The sequence below is a fragment of the Camarhynchus parvulus genome, chromosome 1 (assembly GCF_901933205.1).
Source record: "Camarhynchus parvulus chromosome 1, STF_HiC, whole genome shotgun sequence".
Classification (NCBI taxonomy): Eukaryota; Metazoa; Chordata; class Aves; order Passeriformes; family Thraupidae; genus Camarhynchus; species Camarhynchus parvulus.
The window spans coordinates 95,131,677-95,149,071 of record NC_044571.1 but is presented as its reverse complement, the minus strand read 5'-3'; positions in this window follow the sequence as shown (position 1 = coordinate 95,149,071).

Genomic DNA, 17,395 nt, shown 5'->3' with positions numbered 1-17,395 from the left:
GGATTTACTTGGGGAGGGTAACAAAAAAGGATTCAGCACCCACTTTAAATGTGGGTGATCCTCCATCAGGTGACATGGCAACAGAGGAAAATAACTTTCTTTTTTAACCCAACAGAGAAGAATTTGACCTGTGAAGTTTCCTACCCTGTCTAAAAAACAGCCCTGTGTCCTAAAGCCACCCCTGTGTATCTGCTAATGTAAGTCGTGGAGACAGCTTTGTACAGACAAAAGGTTTAGAAGGTTAAAGATTTTGAGCAACAAGGAAAAACCTTCTTATTTGTAATCATAAAAGTAAAAAGCTTATGTTCTTAATCCTGCTTGGGTCAAAGCTTTAAAACATTTTCATGCTGGTTTTAAGGCTTCATTGCTACAAGTTGTTGCAGTTCTGCCCAGCTTGTTAAATACAGACTTAACTGTGGCTGCTAAAATATTTGTAAAATCTTACAGCAAAATGAACATGCATGGATGAAAAGCAGAAGGAAGGCTATTAGTGGTTCAACTTACAGGTCTCCAGTCCCAAAATCACTACTGAATAAACAACTTGATGGACAACACACACAACTACACAGGCTGATGAAAATCCTCTCTTTTCAGTAGCAGCACAGCAATCTACTAAATAAGGAGTTTCCTTCTCTCCCTTCACCTCTGGATAATATATACATTCAAGTAAGTCTGAAGCTCATAAGCTTTGGCACTACTGGTCACCACAACCATAAAAGACGAGGATGAACTGAAGAAAAAGAGGGACAGATGAAGGTTTGTTTACTTGTATCCCTGCTGTGGATCTGGGTACTCCAATTACTCTGGCACTGAGTAAAATTAAGTGAATTGAATTGGCTAAGTAGAAACTCAGCATCCTAACTCTGGTGACTAATCTAAAGTCTTCTGTTTCCTGGGCAAACTGAACATTGATGTCATTCTTCTGAAATTAATGGCCTCAATTATTTGGGGTGGCTTCTGGCCCAGTGATTCAGCTGGACTTCATCTGAAATGTCTGTGAAAATGAAGTTTTCAAAAAGCATTTATTTTAAGATAGACATCATTATGTCACCTAGTAAAATAAAAAACAGCACCCACACATCTCTGCAAGAAAAAACAATGAGATCTTCCTTTCAAGCTATCTCATTGTAAGAAAAACTTCCTGCAAGGAAAGGCAGGAAATCTTTGACCAGAAAGACATATCTTATGCTGAATTCTGGGAGTTTCTTTCCAAGTGGAATTAATTCCACTACTCAAACCTTTCAGCTACTCAAGAGTGAATATGTAAGCTAAATCATCAGGAGTGAGCAAAGGCAATTTAACATGTACTAAGTAATAATCACCAACCACCATGAAAAATTCAATTCAGAAGGTTTTCATTTGATCTATAATTATTCCCATCTGCCCAATACATTGAAATCTCTCCAGCATTTCATGGAAGAGTGTTTTCTCTAGTATATATTGAATAAAGTTTCCAACAGTTAAAAAAAAAATCTCTTTCTGAAAATATTCTGCCTGAAGAATTTTTAAAGGGTTTTTTTTACACAAGCATGGATTTCACCAGAAAGCCCACAGCAATAGTTTTTCACTCCCTCAATCTAGAGAATTTCAAATGTTTTATTATTTCACTGAGACTAGGAGGACACAGGTTTAGAAGATTGATTTAATTATATTTTTCAATCATTGCAGAAAAATTTGTTAAAAATCCAGAACAGGTTAAATGTTCATTCTCAAATAGATGAGAAACAAGATAATAAAGTACCTCAGACTAAACATTTACACATTCTCTGCTTGGGCTGGAGCGCACAGACATTTGAGTTCTTTGGATTTCTGGTGGAGTCTTAAGCTACAGCAAAACATTTGGCTGAACTGCCAATGGCATCAGTTTACCCAGAAGTCTGCAGGCATCCTTCCACCATTTCAAGATTCAGGTCGTCTGAACAAACAGAAAAAATGTGGAAAAGAAGCTGAAGAATGTCAATGGAGCAGAAAATGAAGTTGGCCTTTGTGCTAGCTGGATGCCAACGTAGCATATTTCCCATGACACCTACTACTCAGACTGTGCAACATGCATTTTCTGTGAAATGCATGTTCATCTGAACAATGAGGCCTGAAGCATTTGGATTGGGAGGTTGCAATGGCTATCAGATAGGTTGAACTGCTTCCTCACATTTTAGCTGGACTAACAGCAAAATAATTTTAACAGCAGGGAATATTCATCTGAATTTCAGGCTACAAACTAAGTCAGCTTTTTTTTCATGAGAAGTAAACAACATCAGGGACTTAAAAAGTCATAAAGCACAGTGCTACTGAAAGTTAGTTCCAGACTTCCTGGCAACATATACAAAAAATCCAGTTCTGTTGTTCTAATGATGGAGGAGACAAAAAAAAGCTAAAAATCTCTTTTCTGTCTGCAACCTGGATGTAGCAAAATTCAATTCTGCATTAGCAGCAGAGCTGTTCTTTCTTCACCCTCCATCCCCTGGCCAGGTCTTGAGCCCTTCCTCCAGCTTGCAGAGACAATGCTAGCCCAGGACACAGGAGAAGGAGAGAAATTTCCTGTAAGAATTGGTGACATTCCCCCTATAATAGGGTGCCTACCAGGATTCCCCTCAAAAAAGAGGCAGGTGGGAACTGGATGTTGCTGGGAAGCAGATCTCTCTGGGGCTGTGCCTTCATTTTGGCCTAGTTCCCTGAGCAGTTCAGAGAAAACTGCTTGGGATATTGGTCTGTTTCTAATGCTGAACCAGATCTGAGGCTGAGATGGGTCTGCAGCCTGAGATGGGTCTGCAGCCCTGGGGTGTCTTATCTCAACATGAAGTCAAGAAGTTTGCTGTTCTTGTCATCATTTAGCTGCCATTACCAACTTCCTTCACCGATGTAGGATGTTTACTGTGTCCATTGGAATTGACCAGCTGGCCAGAAGGGCCTGTGAGCTGGATATTTGTACAGGGGCTGGCTCTGTGGGCCACTGCACGCTGTGTGTTACCTCAAAAATGTAGAAAGTAAATAAAGAAAAATTGCCAGGAAAAGACTAGTAACACATCTGGGTCTACATTGTCCAAATCCCAATATTACCTTGCTGTAAGAAATTGAAACAAATGCACTTCCATGAGGCAGTTGAGCAAATGGGAGTTTTCATAGGCTGAATAGAGAGTTCTTGATGTTGCTCAAGAGGAACTGCAGGAAAATCCCAAGTGGATATAAGAGAATATAGACAAGGCAGAATGTACTGAAAGACACCTTAGCTCCAGGGCCTCTTCCAATAATATCTGCAAATTAAACTATGTGTTGTTGGATACCTTGTTCTCCTTTTAGGATCCTGAGGGATAATATACAAAGCCATCAAAATACTGTGTGCCCTGGCGTCAATAAGTGTCACATCCCTCTGTGGACAAGGTGTGATGGCGTAAAAGTGCCAATGGACACAGAGTGCTCCTTAGCTTAAACACAATGGATCCTCCCCACATCTATTTCTCTTCCTGGGTAGCTACTTATGTAGTACTTGACTAGAATAGCTCTCAGTAGTAAAAATAGTTATATTTCCTACTAATAGGTGTAGTGTGAATCAAAAATGGTGAAACATTTCAATTGTTTTTATCACACAATCAACGTACTTGGCAACAAGCTGAATGTAGACTCAAAAGAACATTCAGCTACTAACCCTCCTCTGAAATACTTATTTTTAGTGTGAGTTTTAAATACGGTATGTACTGACCAAATTCCTGTTTTGTATTCTCACATTCCCTCTGAATTTCCTCTTGCATATGTTGTTACTCCTTCTTGTCCTCTCCTAACCTATTTTGAAATGTTATTGTTTGCCATTTTATAGCTGCTGTGCTTCACCTCAAAATTGGATGCATTTCACTTGTGGTCACTCATTACATCTAGTTTATCAGTCTCTGAAGGACTATGGGGAAAAATGAATAAAAATTAATTAAAAGGAATAAAAATCACTATTATTATTTTGGGTGAACAGAACTTTCACCATAAAGACGTGCCATAAAGAAGACTATGAGAATTAAGTTTAACGAAGACTATTCACCATTTCTACCCACATTGAAAAGAATAGAAACATTCATTTTCTGAGAATGTGAGAATGTTTGCTGTCTCTGTACATTAGGCCCAAGAGATGCATGGCTGCAGCTAAGAAAAGTGCTGGTTAATAACTTGAGTCTTGAAAACCTGACGTGCCTGATGAATAAGCCATTAGATTTTTGCTGTGACTGCTTGAGTATTCAGCAATTCAAATATATGCTACACACAGTCACTAAAGAATAGTGTTTGAGGTTAAAACATAGGAAAATCAGTCAAATTTAGTGCAAAAAACCAAGAAGATTTGGCAAAAGATCCCATACTTCTCACATCCCTCTGCTGCTAAAACATTCAGCCTGTGTTCCGCTTCCTGCAGCTTCCTTCAGACTGCAGCAAAGAGCATTTTTAAAGGGCTGAAAACGTAGGCCTGAAAGGAGGTACCTGAAGAAAATTTAGATGCCAGCACATTAGCAAATCGGTGTATAAATCCCAAACTACCATTGGACAGCTGATCATCAATAGTAGGAATAGCAATGCCCTTTGCCTCACCAAGTAATTTAAACTCCTGTCTGCTTTGAATCATATTTTCTGTTCAGATTGAACCCATGGTCTATGGGTCTATCTTCTTCCATCCTATTCTGTCAATAATTTGTTGACTGCCCCTTCTGAGGGCAGGGAACAGCTGCATCTCACCTCCTTGGCCAGGGAATTTCCTCTTTTCCAGCAGTGCATCTGCCAGCACTAGTGAATCTGGCAGCCATCACATGAGTATTTTAGTAGTCTGAAAGCTTGAAGGTCATTAGCAAAACCTAGGGAAGGCACATGAGTTAGGCTGCTTGGATTTATCATCCATCAAAATCCTTATTAATTATTTGGTAAGCCTGAACTAGCATGAATCCTGCCCTCCATTATGCATTTTTATGGATAAAATCCATCAGAAACAACCCTAACAGTTCTCAGGTAATCAAATTTTAAGGATGATCTCATTACAAACATACAGACTGTTTCAGCATATACAAGTGATTTTGCTGCTAACAGCATCTTCTTTGCCAACATCTTTCAACCCAAAACTTCAGAAAAAGCTGATGAACTTTAATTCCTAGACTAAATTTTCCTTATAGATGTCTGGTATCTTTTGGAAAATAGGAGCTAGTACCTTAATAAACAGTGCTCTTGTGTATTTGGGAGACATGATCATGTTTTATAAGCCAATAAAGAAGTAACAGCAGTCCTAGTATGTTTTACAGGCAGTAGCAGTAGGGTTTAAAACAAACCACATGTAAACGTACAACTTAAAGGTCTTTACTTTTGGAGATCTGATGCCTTTCTGGATCCGTCTAAACTTTTTGGCCTGGAGAAAAGGGGAAACTGCATGAGGCATCCAACACACTCCACAATTTGCAGTTCTGGATGTAGGGCACCTAATCTCAGGGTGTGTGAAGACACTGATTTTTCTAGTCTGGAGTCCTTAGACTAGGTGTTTCCTGAACAGGAAGGGTAACTGTTTGCTTAAGAATAAATTTGCCCATTCATGACCCACCATTTCAATAAGAAGGTCCATAAGCTATTGGCTGTCACAATCTTGAGCTGCTGCTCCTCTGTATTGCTCTAATTTCATAGGCAGGTAAATCTGATATTATAAGAGGAGAGTCATGACAGTGTGAAAAGACATTTGTGGGGTCAGCATTATAACTTTTGAGACCACTGTAAATAAGACCACTTTTTATATACACACTGAGGCCAAGTCATGATGCCTTTGAACATGTCCATGTCCATGCCTTTGGGTATGTCTATGGCTGGACATATCTAGACTAATTCAGTCTTCTTTCAAGACAAGAAACTGACAAAAAGTGTGAATTTTACAAAGAAATTTGACTTGTCTATGAGTCTGTCTTCCCATCTCAACCACTTGAGTTTTGTGAATTGATTTTAACTAAGTTTCACAGAGAGGTAGGTAATGAAGTTACTTCAATGGTGTCAAACACTGCTGGGTAAAAGACAGAGTCTGAGAGAATGTGGGCAGAACTCTGACCTTATAAATACAATTTAATTGCAGCAATCTTGCTAAAGAGTACACACATATTCAGTGGTAATTTATACCAGACTGCTCACAGCAATACTGTCTCTTTCCAAGGGAAATATCAAAGGCAATATGGGCAGAGCTGAGGTTATTGTGGGGATTTTTACAATACAAAGAATGAAAGTTCATAGAAATGCTGTTTATGAAATATTAATGCTTATGTTAATTATGGGGACCTTATTAAGAGAGAAGTTCACAGATTTAAGGTCAGCATGTAAATGTAGTCCAGGTTACTTTTCCCCTGCTGATTTCCCTCTTTGCCTGTCACTCTGCTTCTTCTTTTGGATTATTAAGGAGGATATTGTAGTTTCGGATCAGACAACAAAGATGCAGCTGAGGGACACCAGCCTCTGGAAAAACACCTCTGGAATTTTATCTAATTTTTACTGCTCCTCTTGTAGGTTTTAATATAGGTGAGGGTTTGGTATTATTTAAATATCACCTTTCTTTTCAAATTTACACCCATCTTTAGGGATAAGACATAAAGCTCCAAACTCTCCCACACTTGCCCTCACAAGAAAGAAACACACTTGTTCAAGGAGAAAAATAACATTTACTCATAGATGTCTGAGAAGTTAAAAACCCAATACCTTATGCCAATTCACAGGACTGTTTGATGGAATTGGTGGCGTTCCCCACATTAGGAGAGGTCATAGGAACCAGTAAGGCTGGAAAAGGCCCCTAAGACCATCAAGTTCAACCAAAGCGCTTCCTTTCTTCCTTAAATGATACCATACTTTAGAGAAGCAAAACACTGCAAATGGGATGGGGAACCAAAGTATCAGTTACTCTTTCCTCCTGTCTCTCAGACATTCACAAACTGCATTAATGTTCCCAAGGCATCTGGCTTTATGGGTAGACATATATTTTAAAAGAATTGACTGTAGCAATTTTAAGTGCTGCCAAGCATTTCCAAGAAAGTGAACAACAGTAGTTAGGTACAGCAGAGCAGCCTGCATTGGAGATTGGTCATCAGGTAAAACTAATTTTTTTTCAGGACACTGTTAGAGGAACTGCCTCCATTCAGGACAAGATCCTTGCAAATATTATGTATATAGAGGAAATTTTCCTAGGGATTGTTGTTAGAATGGTGCAAATTTTGAAGGTTCAGGAACACTGAGAAACTGGATTATCCTTTTATCCAGCAGCCAACCTGGTTTTGGAAATTTCTAAAATAACATGTTGTGCTGACTGCACCAATGTTTGAGGTGTATGAAAAACTGCTACAAGCATTGAACTTGGCACATATCACTGCTTGTTCTGCTTGAAAGGTATTTGCAGTAAGGATGCCATCTTCCTGAATTCACCCATTACTTACTCAGCCTTAGTTTGTCATTTGTTTGCTCTGCTATCTGATGTAACAACATTTGTAATGTACAACATTTTATTTCATTAGACAGTGTTTTATGGTCATGGGACAAACCTAAAACTCAGGTTCTGGTTCCTGGATAAAACTTCTGAATTAATTTCCTGTGAATAATTTTCTTTTCTTTACAAAAGAAGTTTATTTACCAAAATATTCCTGTCAAGTGTGTCCTAAATGGACTGAATGCTCTAAATTTTTTTTGGTGAAAATCAAATTACAATTTCTTTTTAAAATTCCAGAGACTTTTGGAAAAGCATTTTCTACTCTGACCAGTGGAACTTAAGCTTACGGGTTGTGTCCGTCGCTTTCCTATCTTGCTCTATGTTTAATAAACACTGGTAAACCTGACATGTTCCCTTGCTCCAAAGTCTTCTGAAAAGGAAATCTAAATTAATCATACAAGCAGCTGAATTGTGTTTTTCTAATAATGAATACAAAACCTTAAATTCACTGTGGAAACAGTAAGGTGGTGTGAGAGTCTGTCTGAAATATCCTTCATCTGCCTCACGATTGTCATTGAGGAGACCACCGAATGTGACGGTGGTCATAAGGGTTTTCAATTGAGGGAAGAGGCGAGAATGTTGACTCCATGTTCAGAAGGCTTGATTTATTATTTTATGATATATATATATATACTACATTATAACTATACTACAAAGAAAAAGCAGGAGAGCTTTTCAGAAGCTTGCTAAGCTAAGAATAGAATAGAAAGAATGATAACAAGGCCACTCTCTCAGACTCTTTCCGAGAGACCTCAGTTCTGGATTGGCCTTTATGTCTAAACATCCAAGCTGGGCCAATCCAGACGAACCTGTTGCATTCCACAGCACCAGATAACCTATTGTTTACATTAGTTTCTGAGGCCACAGCTTCTCAGAAGGAAAAAATTCTAAAGAAAGGATTTTAGTGAAAAGGATATCTGCGACACACCGAAGAAACAAGACTCCTCCTGTCTGCTGATCTTGTAGGGGAAAGTCATATGCCTGAGACCTGAGAGTGTTGCTAAGTTATTGTTTTCACAGGTGTTGTTTGCTGTATGCTACACTGACCCCAACGAGAAGAAGAAGGGGGCACCGTGCCCTTTTTGCAACAATAGCCTTGGAAGCTGTCCCACCTCTTGGCCTGGCTGGACTTCTCCTGAGTTTCGGGTGGTCTCCCACAGAAGACCCTCACCTGTTTTACAACCACTGTGACAGACAGACTGAGATGCAAGTAGCCTCTCCATCAAGGACTGAGACATGAAATCCCTATGTGAAAAGGCCCCTCTCCTCCTTCCAAGGACTGGGACTGAATCCCCCAACCTGGGGGAGATGTGTGGGGGAGGCAAGCTGACCAAACCGAGATGTTTGTCTGCAGGTTGTGACCATTGGACCAAGAAAACAATGGCTCTCGCCCACTGCCAAGTGTGTTGCACATCCCAGCTAGATGGTGACAGTGAGGGGGCAACAGTCCCCCTTTCGGGGCTCCGCAGAATCCCAGTGGAGGCGCAGAACAAAAAGGCGGCAGCAGCAGCACGGGCTTGGGGTGGCACTGGGTTACTTTATTTGATGTTACACTCCCCGAGTCTCGAGTCTCGGGGTCCCAGGCAATGAACTGGGGGCAAACAACAGCTTATAAAGGGAGGGCAGGTCTCAAGGGAGGATAAAATGTTCAACTAATCAGGAGAACTGGGGGTGGAACACAAGGGCAAGGGATACAAGGGAGGAAAACTGCTTGGGACAGGAGGGGTTAACAACTGGATGTGGGAGGAAAGGGCTTGAAATTTGGCAGAAAAGTAGCTAAGTAGCAAAGACATAAACTGACACCTGGTGCAACTGAATAACAAAGACAAATCTGTGTCACTCCAAAAGCAAGGGGAAAAAGCCCAAATAATTACCAAACAACAAATCAAACAATAACCTGCAAAATAAAAACACAACAGAGCATACGCCCTTTCCAAATACCATTCTTTTCCCTGAAAATACAATAAACTACCTTTGATTTGGTTGCAAAACCCATTCTCCCATCCCCCATCGAAAAAGAGTAAAATTGGAGTCCAATTGGCTTGGACGTCAGAGATCTCCCCGACATAACAGGTGGATCCTCAACTGGACCAAAGGACTTCGTCTCTACGTTTGGTAGCTATATCCCCCTCTTTCTTTCTCTCTCTCTCTCTTTTCTCTCTCTTTCTCTATCTTTTTCTCTCCCTTAATTCCTCTATCGCATTTTGCTGTGGTCATACAGTAAAGGTGCATTTGTTTTGATTATTACTGCAAACCCCCTATGCCGTGTTGGTTCTTTTTCCACCCTGAGATCAAATCCACAAACCATCACAAAACCCATCCGTGAGGACGGATCATGACAGGTGGCCATGGAGATTCCTATTTAAAAATTTAAGCACATGAAGAAATTCTGTTTCATGCCCAATGAGGTTATGGATTCTCTTTCTTTGGAAGTATTAAAAACTGGACCAGAGGAGATCACAAGCAACCTGAAAGAACTCTAATGGTCCTGCTCCACAGGTCTCTTCTAACCCTAAATTAGATTTTTCATCCTATTTTTACACACATACATTAATCTGCTGCCTTCAAAAGGAAGCAAGAGACACTTGTATCAACTAATACTTCAGATTATCGAATTATTGAGACCATTTCCATTTTGTGAGGGAATAACATTTATTTTTCTTACAGTGTTCAGGATAATTTATGTGGGAAAAATATATGTAGATGCATATATACTCCTGTGCATGCTCAAAGGAAGTGTGCATCAGATCATCTTTCTGTCCACAACCCACAGAGCAGCTGTGCTCCATTGAGACAAGGCATTAAAAAAAATATATATGTTTTGACTTTGTCTTAGACAGTGTTTGGGGAGAGTGTTTTGGGGATTAGAATTATTGGCTATGGAATTCTTTATGGGGGAGCAAACCAAGTTTTAAGATCATGTAGGTCAAAGGAATAAAAAGGCTGCTTCTTCATCAGGGTTTTCTTCAAAACCAAACCAAACCAAAAGAAGGCAAAACAAAACTGTCCTTTTGCCTGGAATATATCAATGATGACCATCTCAGCTATCCACAAGGGAAAACAGATACTGCTTACTAGTACTTTAAATACTTCCTAACATCTGCTGAAAACACCAGCATACATTTATAGTGAATCATAAACACTTTCTTCATCATTTTTGTAAAACAGATTTTTTTCTTTGATGTTATTAGCACCTTTGTCACAATATAATACTTCTCTATTCTTATTCCTCAACACATTAAAAATAAACACACCAGCCAGAACTAATGAAAAATCCAACAAAGTATAACTAAGAATACATTTTTCAGAGCCTTCTTCCATTATTTATAGAAAATAATTCTGTATGCATCTGGTCAGACAAAGAGAGTGCTGGTGGTCTTGGACTCCCCCATCGCCTACCTCAAAGTACAAATAACAAGAGAAACTGATAAGCACCTATTCACAAAGAAATGGCTCAAACCCAAACAGAGTTGTGGCAGATGGCTTGCACATTTCAGGGGAAGCACAATCTGTGATTTCAATTTGGAAAGTTCTGTGTGGGACTGGATGTTTGCTGATGTGTACAAAGCCGTGAGGGGAAGGGATTCAGACAAAGTCACTGTATCTTTGACTTCTCTGGTGGTTGGTAACGTGTGTGGTATTCAGTAGAACATCAGCAATCATTCCAGGCTATGAAGCTTTCTGGTGCCCCCAGGCAATGCTTTGTAAAACCAGGAAAGGTTTCCTCATACATCTGTTCATGGTTGTCACAGGAATTAGCTATTTTTCTCATACCTGTGGACAGTAGTTATTTTCATCCTAGTTTATTTACTGTGTAAGTGGAAAGGGGATCTTTTGTTAGTCACTATTCAGAGCAACATTCTAATTTTTTCCAGACAAGCCCTCTGTCTCTCTTGGTATCTGGACATTTTAGTTCTCTTTAGTTCTATTTTAGGTAATTTACATTGCTCATAACTGCAGCATCACTACCATACATACCATACTCTACACAGATCTTCATAAGCACAAAAACAACTTCTTTTCCAAGGTGAAGAACTAAAATGCAGACCCCACAAAACACACACACATGCACACACACACACATACACTTGCCTTTGAATAGAAGGCTTAAAGTGTTTTTCATGAAGCATTATTGGGATTTGGAACTTCAAGTAAACATTTCTGAACACAGGCCAGCTTTTAGAATTCTTATTAGACATTCTTCATCAAAAGCTAGGAAATATGCTTCTATTGTCTTTGCTGCTTTTTCTTCCTCAACTTTAATCTATTCTCTCCCACTATTACATCTTGTGAACTGTGGAACAGACCTGACTAGGTCATGGCATTCATGACATAGGAGAGCCAATATAACTGAAACATGTGGGGATTTCTCCTGTTGCAGGCTTTGTAACAGTCTGCAAATGTTCAGCTATAGTTTCAAGTTGACTTTATTTCCTTATTCCTTCTGCCAAGTGCCTCAAGTGGGACAGCACACTGTCTTAATGGTATGTTTTCCCCAGTGAGGATCTTATAATGTACTGGAAGCTGGATGTCACACTCAGAAGTGCTGACAATTAGTCTGTGTGAAAGAGAACTCCATGCAGAGAAAATCGGGAGGCAGTAGTTCTGTGAGCACCCACTCCTTCACAGAGATTTTCTTTTCATTTTTGGAAGGAAACAAGTTCTGAAGCAGAACTCATTGGCTCCTATCACAAATTGAATTCAGAATTCCAGGGTGACTTGAGGTGAATTACGTAGGCTTTCCCATTTTTAGGATATGGGAAGCATTTACACATCAGAATTAGGCAATTGGCATAAGCATGTAAGCAGAAGCAGACCTTACACGATCTCTTCCAGATTATTTAAACCTGTCACCATACAGAAAAGCTACAGCCTTTTTTGACCACATTAGAGTTTTACAGTGTCTGTTGTCAGAAGATAATTGGTCAGAAGACCCTGTCCTTAGTTTGACGTACAGGGACATTTTACACTATTCCCTTACCAAAGCAGGGTTTAAAAGGGATCTGTATCTGCTTTAGGACCAGACAAATGTACTGCCAACTTTAAATGCTGATGAAAATCAAGGAATTCATATTTTTGTGTCCCATTTCTCTAGCAGATATAAAATTTTGTTTCCTTTGTTTCCTTTATTTCCTTTATCTCTTATCTTTCTACAAGTGTAACTATGTGCATCATTATATGTTTTGCATTGCTGAATGAAAGAAAATCTTCACTTCATGTGTGAGATGGTGTGATAACAAGAAAACTGCAAAAGAAAGACCTTTTTACAGACCCTATTTGGATTCAGTGATTCTATTGCCCTTCCAGTCTGACTTAATAATGTGTAAGAACAATTCAAGATCACAATCAGCTCCTGAGAATATTTTTGTATCTTGTGCTCTGAATCATGCCTAGATACCATGACCCTCTCTGCTGCTGCAAGTTGCCTCCCTTTCTCTGCATCTCCTCAGGACTGACAGAGCATGAGAGGACAGTTTGAGGCCACAACCTCTCTTCCCTCTTGCCTCTTCCTTTAGGGGATGGAGGTGGGGAAGCCCTTCTCTGGCTTCACTGGAGGAGCATGGGGAAGAATTGGCCTTGAACCTATACCTGTGTAACCCCTGTAAGCTGTCTGATATAGAAAGCAGAGTTTCTCATCTCAAAGGAGGCTGTTAAATGGAGTCTGGTGTACATCTCAAGGACAAAGAGTAGTATCCTTTTGGGAGAAGGCAAAGTGGATTCTAATAAGTATTGAAGCAAAGTTCAGGAAAAAGGAGCTAGCAGGTAAATGGAAGAGGAAAGGGACAGGTGGAATATTAAGCTGCAGAATGGCAGTCTCAATCACCTTGTGAATCATTATCAGAATCAGAAATCAGTGAGTATCATAAGTCACGTGCTATTAAAGAAGGGCAAAGTTCATTTCTCATTATGGCCCCGTGTTGAACCACCAGTAATTCAATGCATAATTCTCAAGTATATCTGGAAAATATATTGAACATTTCTCAGGGGAAAAAAAAAGGGAAAAAAAAGAAAATGGATACAATAAATTACCCACCAAACTGTGTGCACAAAGAAAATAAAAAGACTGTTTGAACAGCTGGAATTTAAAACTTGTTATATTTCTGAATTATTTATTTTAATAAATGAACAGCTACAATTAAGGTTAAAATGATCATACACGCAGGAAGAGAAACAATCCTGTTATTACGGCTTCCCAGAACTCGTACCCTGTGACTGTGCTGGTAGAGGGCCCTGTGTTATTGGTGGTAACTTTAGATAGACATAAAAGCGTTTTTAACCACAATCGTTTGAAGCACATGAACCACTGTCCCAGCTTGTCTAATTTGATCTAATTTTGTTTGAATTCTGATTACACTTTGCCACTGAAGTTGATATGTAGCAAGCACAGGGAAGCTCCCCACGTTCTGAAGAAATGCTCTGGAGGTAGTAAACATTCTTATGTGGACCTCATCCAAGAACCAATGAAGTTAGTGAGGGCAGGATTCCAACCTCAAAGTAATTTCTAAAGGTCAGTGAAGTAAAAAGAAGGACTGAGATTGATTTTTATGGGCTTTCAGTGCACTCGTTTTTCACCCTTGGGAATTTCAGTCAGATTAGAGCTTTGTAAGTCTGATATAAGCAACACAAAGTTGTCCTTTTGTATTTTCCCACACCCAAAACCACTAAAAACTCTTCCACATTTCAGTACGATTAGATGCTGCTGTTCAGGCCTGTGGAGAAGGTCCAACCAGAAAAAGTAAAACCAGGAGAGAAAGCTATACATTTTGCAATTGTATTTCATCATTTATGCCACAGTATGCATTTTTTTCTAAATGACATTGAATTTCTTCTTTCTTCTGAGGAACTCCCTTTAAAGCAATGTTTTCCTAAATAAATCCAGAAGTTTCCACATCTCAGACAAATGTAACATTCTGCATTTAGTCTGATTCCAAATAATTCCTAGGTGAATAAAATGAAGATAATCAGAATTGAGAAAAAGGATAATTGTTTCCCAGTTCTTTCAGCCAAATTGCATGTCTGCTTTTTTGATTCTCTATGGATTTTTTTAATGCTCTGTAAATGAAGCACAAAACTCATATATTAGGGCCCAGTTCTTTCAGTCAAATTGCATGTCTGCTTTTTTGATTCTCTATGAATTTTTTTAATGCTCTGTAAATGAAGCACAAAACTCATATATTAGGGCAAGGAATGAAGGAAATACATCTTGTGCATATGCTTAATAAGGGCTCAGGAGTGTAGTAGGTATTCTAGAAAACCCTATCCTTCCTATCCCCTTCCTCCTTACCACACACATGGAGCAAACTCTTCAAATGAGAGAGAATGAATATGGCAAGTCTAGGAGACACCTTCTATTTCCCACAAAACGTAGCTGAAGGAACATTATGCAGTTTTAGGTACTGCACCCGAAAGTTCAGAAATGAAGAAACATTCATGGTACAGCATTCACCGACAACAGCAGACTCACTTGTTTCAGCTCTAGTAGCCAGTTGTATGGGCTATGGTCTGTCCTCCTTCAGACAGGCGGTGGTTCCAGAGAGCTGGGCCAGTCATCCTAGAATTTTCCTGTGGAACAGATCTTCCCATAAGTGTTGCTGTATTTCTCATGCAAAACATTCACTATTGCCTTATGTCTGAGGCTGCCTTCTTGTGGACCCCATTATTGTCCTACTATGCTTGCCTTCCCTGCATGTAATTCAAGGTCCTTGACTTTGGTGGACGGGAAGTTGTTGGACCAGAGTAGCTGATGCTCTCAGCCAGGATGCAGAGCTCTGGTTAAGCTCCTCTGCAGAGCCTGTGTGGAAGACAGGAGCTGCCTGCTCCTGCACTAACACTTGAACAGTTTCAGAGAAGCTGCTTGGATCCTTTGGGTCATAACCATGGAGGAGGCCCCTCTATGCATGAATGCAGCAGCTCCGCTCAAAGGTAGCCAGGGATCTAGGCAATTATCAACTGCTGCAGGGAATGTGCATCACTAGAGCATACAAAACCTGTATGAGCAGGTTTTCAGAACATACTGCTAAAGCAAAAAGGGTTTCCTGGCATCAGTTTCAGTTTTTGGATGGGTTTATTTTGAATAGAGTTAGGCACTTTTTATTTTCTTTTTTTTTTCTTTTCTGAGTGAGCAGAAGATGTGGTAGAAGAAATGGAGCTCTGGAGTAAATGAAACAGACAAAAATTAGTTCCAAGATCAACTGAAAGAATTTTGAAGACTAAAAGGCTATTTCCCTCATTCTCCTTATATGAAACATTTGTCTATGGAGAGCCAGAGTGGCCTGCTTTGACATTTTTACATCTGGTTTAAAATGTCCTTTTTCATTAGCAAGACCTACTTTATAAATAAGAAAGCACAAAAAGCTTATTTTAAAAGCAATGATGATGACAAAAGAATGGATTAAAATATTTAGTTTCAGAGTAAATTAAATATTTGGAGTTGTCCAAAAACACCTGTTTGTTGTTTCTATCCTGAGCCCTCCAAATGAAATCTAAATAATATTTCTCCAACTTTTTCCACTAAGGCACAGAGGAAAAAAACCCCTTTATTCTTCGAGCTGTATTCAGAAGTTGTCAACCTTACATGAGTGATGTGAGTTATCTTGAGGTACAGTTATGTGACCTAAAATCTATAACTTACCAGGCGAAATACCAAGCATTCTGTCTGCTTGAAGAAAGATTATTTTGCATTTTAAAGAAAAATATACTGGAAGTAAGCTAAGGATTTAGAATTTTCTTATTCTCCTATCTAGAGATACTGTGGACCTCAAACACAGATAGAAGCTGCAATTAATAAAGTTTAGAAACTTAGGGGAAAAAAAAGAAATTGTAAATTTTATTGTAATTTTTTTAAAGAAAATCTTTTTTAAAAATCACATTCTTTTAATTCTTAGAAATTTCTGAGACTATTAAATATCTCACAGGGCACTGGGTATCTTCCATATCTAGCTCTGGTGAGAACTGGATCTGAAATCTGACATTGGTTCGGACTTGTTTATTGCCTGTCTTGCACATTAAATGCAATTTAAAGCAAAAGAACACAAGGAAAGTATTGTAGTTTGGTACAACTGAAAGAAAAGGTCTATGATTAAGACACAATTTGGAAAGTTTTTCAGGTTTTAGAAGTTAGATGTGGTCCTTGAAGGAGACTGCGAAGACCAAGGATAGTCAAAATATGAGATGACATTTACCTTCATTACATTGACATTACTTTTCATCATGCAAAGTGTTTGTTACTTTAGTGCCCTTTCAAGAGCACTGCTCTACAGAGTCCATGATCTGCATGAATCAGGCCACAGAAGTCATGAGAACTTCTACTCTCTGACCTCTACCAAAAGGACAGGGCACAGGGGATACAGGTATTTTATGTGCACAGCCCAGCAGGCAAAGGGCTGCTCACAGCAGCTGTGCCATATCCATACACCATTCATGTCTGCAAGGTTTAAGATGCATTCAGACACTGGCATCCTAAAGATAGCAGATCAGATATTTCCCAGACACATTCTCTGTGCCACAGGGACACTTCAACAGTAACAAAGTGCCACTACAGCTGTCAATGAAAAAGACTACTATAACTGCATCCCTTCTTCTTGTCCCTTAATAAAGGCAGAGGGGAAATGCAGGTATTTTGACCTCTGGACCCAACTATTAAGAAAAGAAGGGTGTTAATATGTGTATACACTCAGTATATATGTGTGTGTGTGTGTGCGTGTGTGTGTGTGTGTGTGTGTGTGTGTGTGTGTGTGTGTGTGTGTGCGTGCAGCTGGCATGCATGCTCAGAGCAGTCAATTACCTGTATCAGGTGTGTTCCATGGGACTCTTCACAGTCCTGGCACCTTGACTGCTCAGCCTGGTGACCTGGCTCTGATCCCCCTGCACCCATAGTTCCCTGCATTTTAAAGAAGGAGTTGTGACAGTGTGTATTCCTGAGAGTCAGGATGC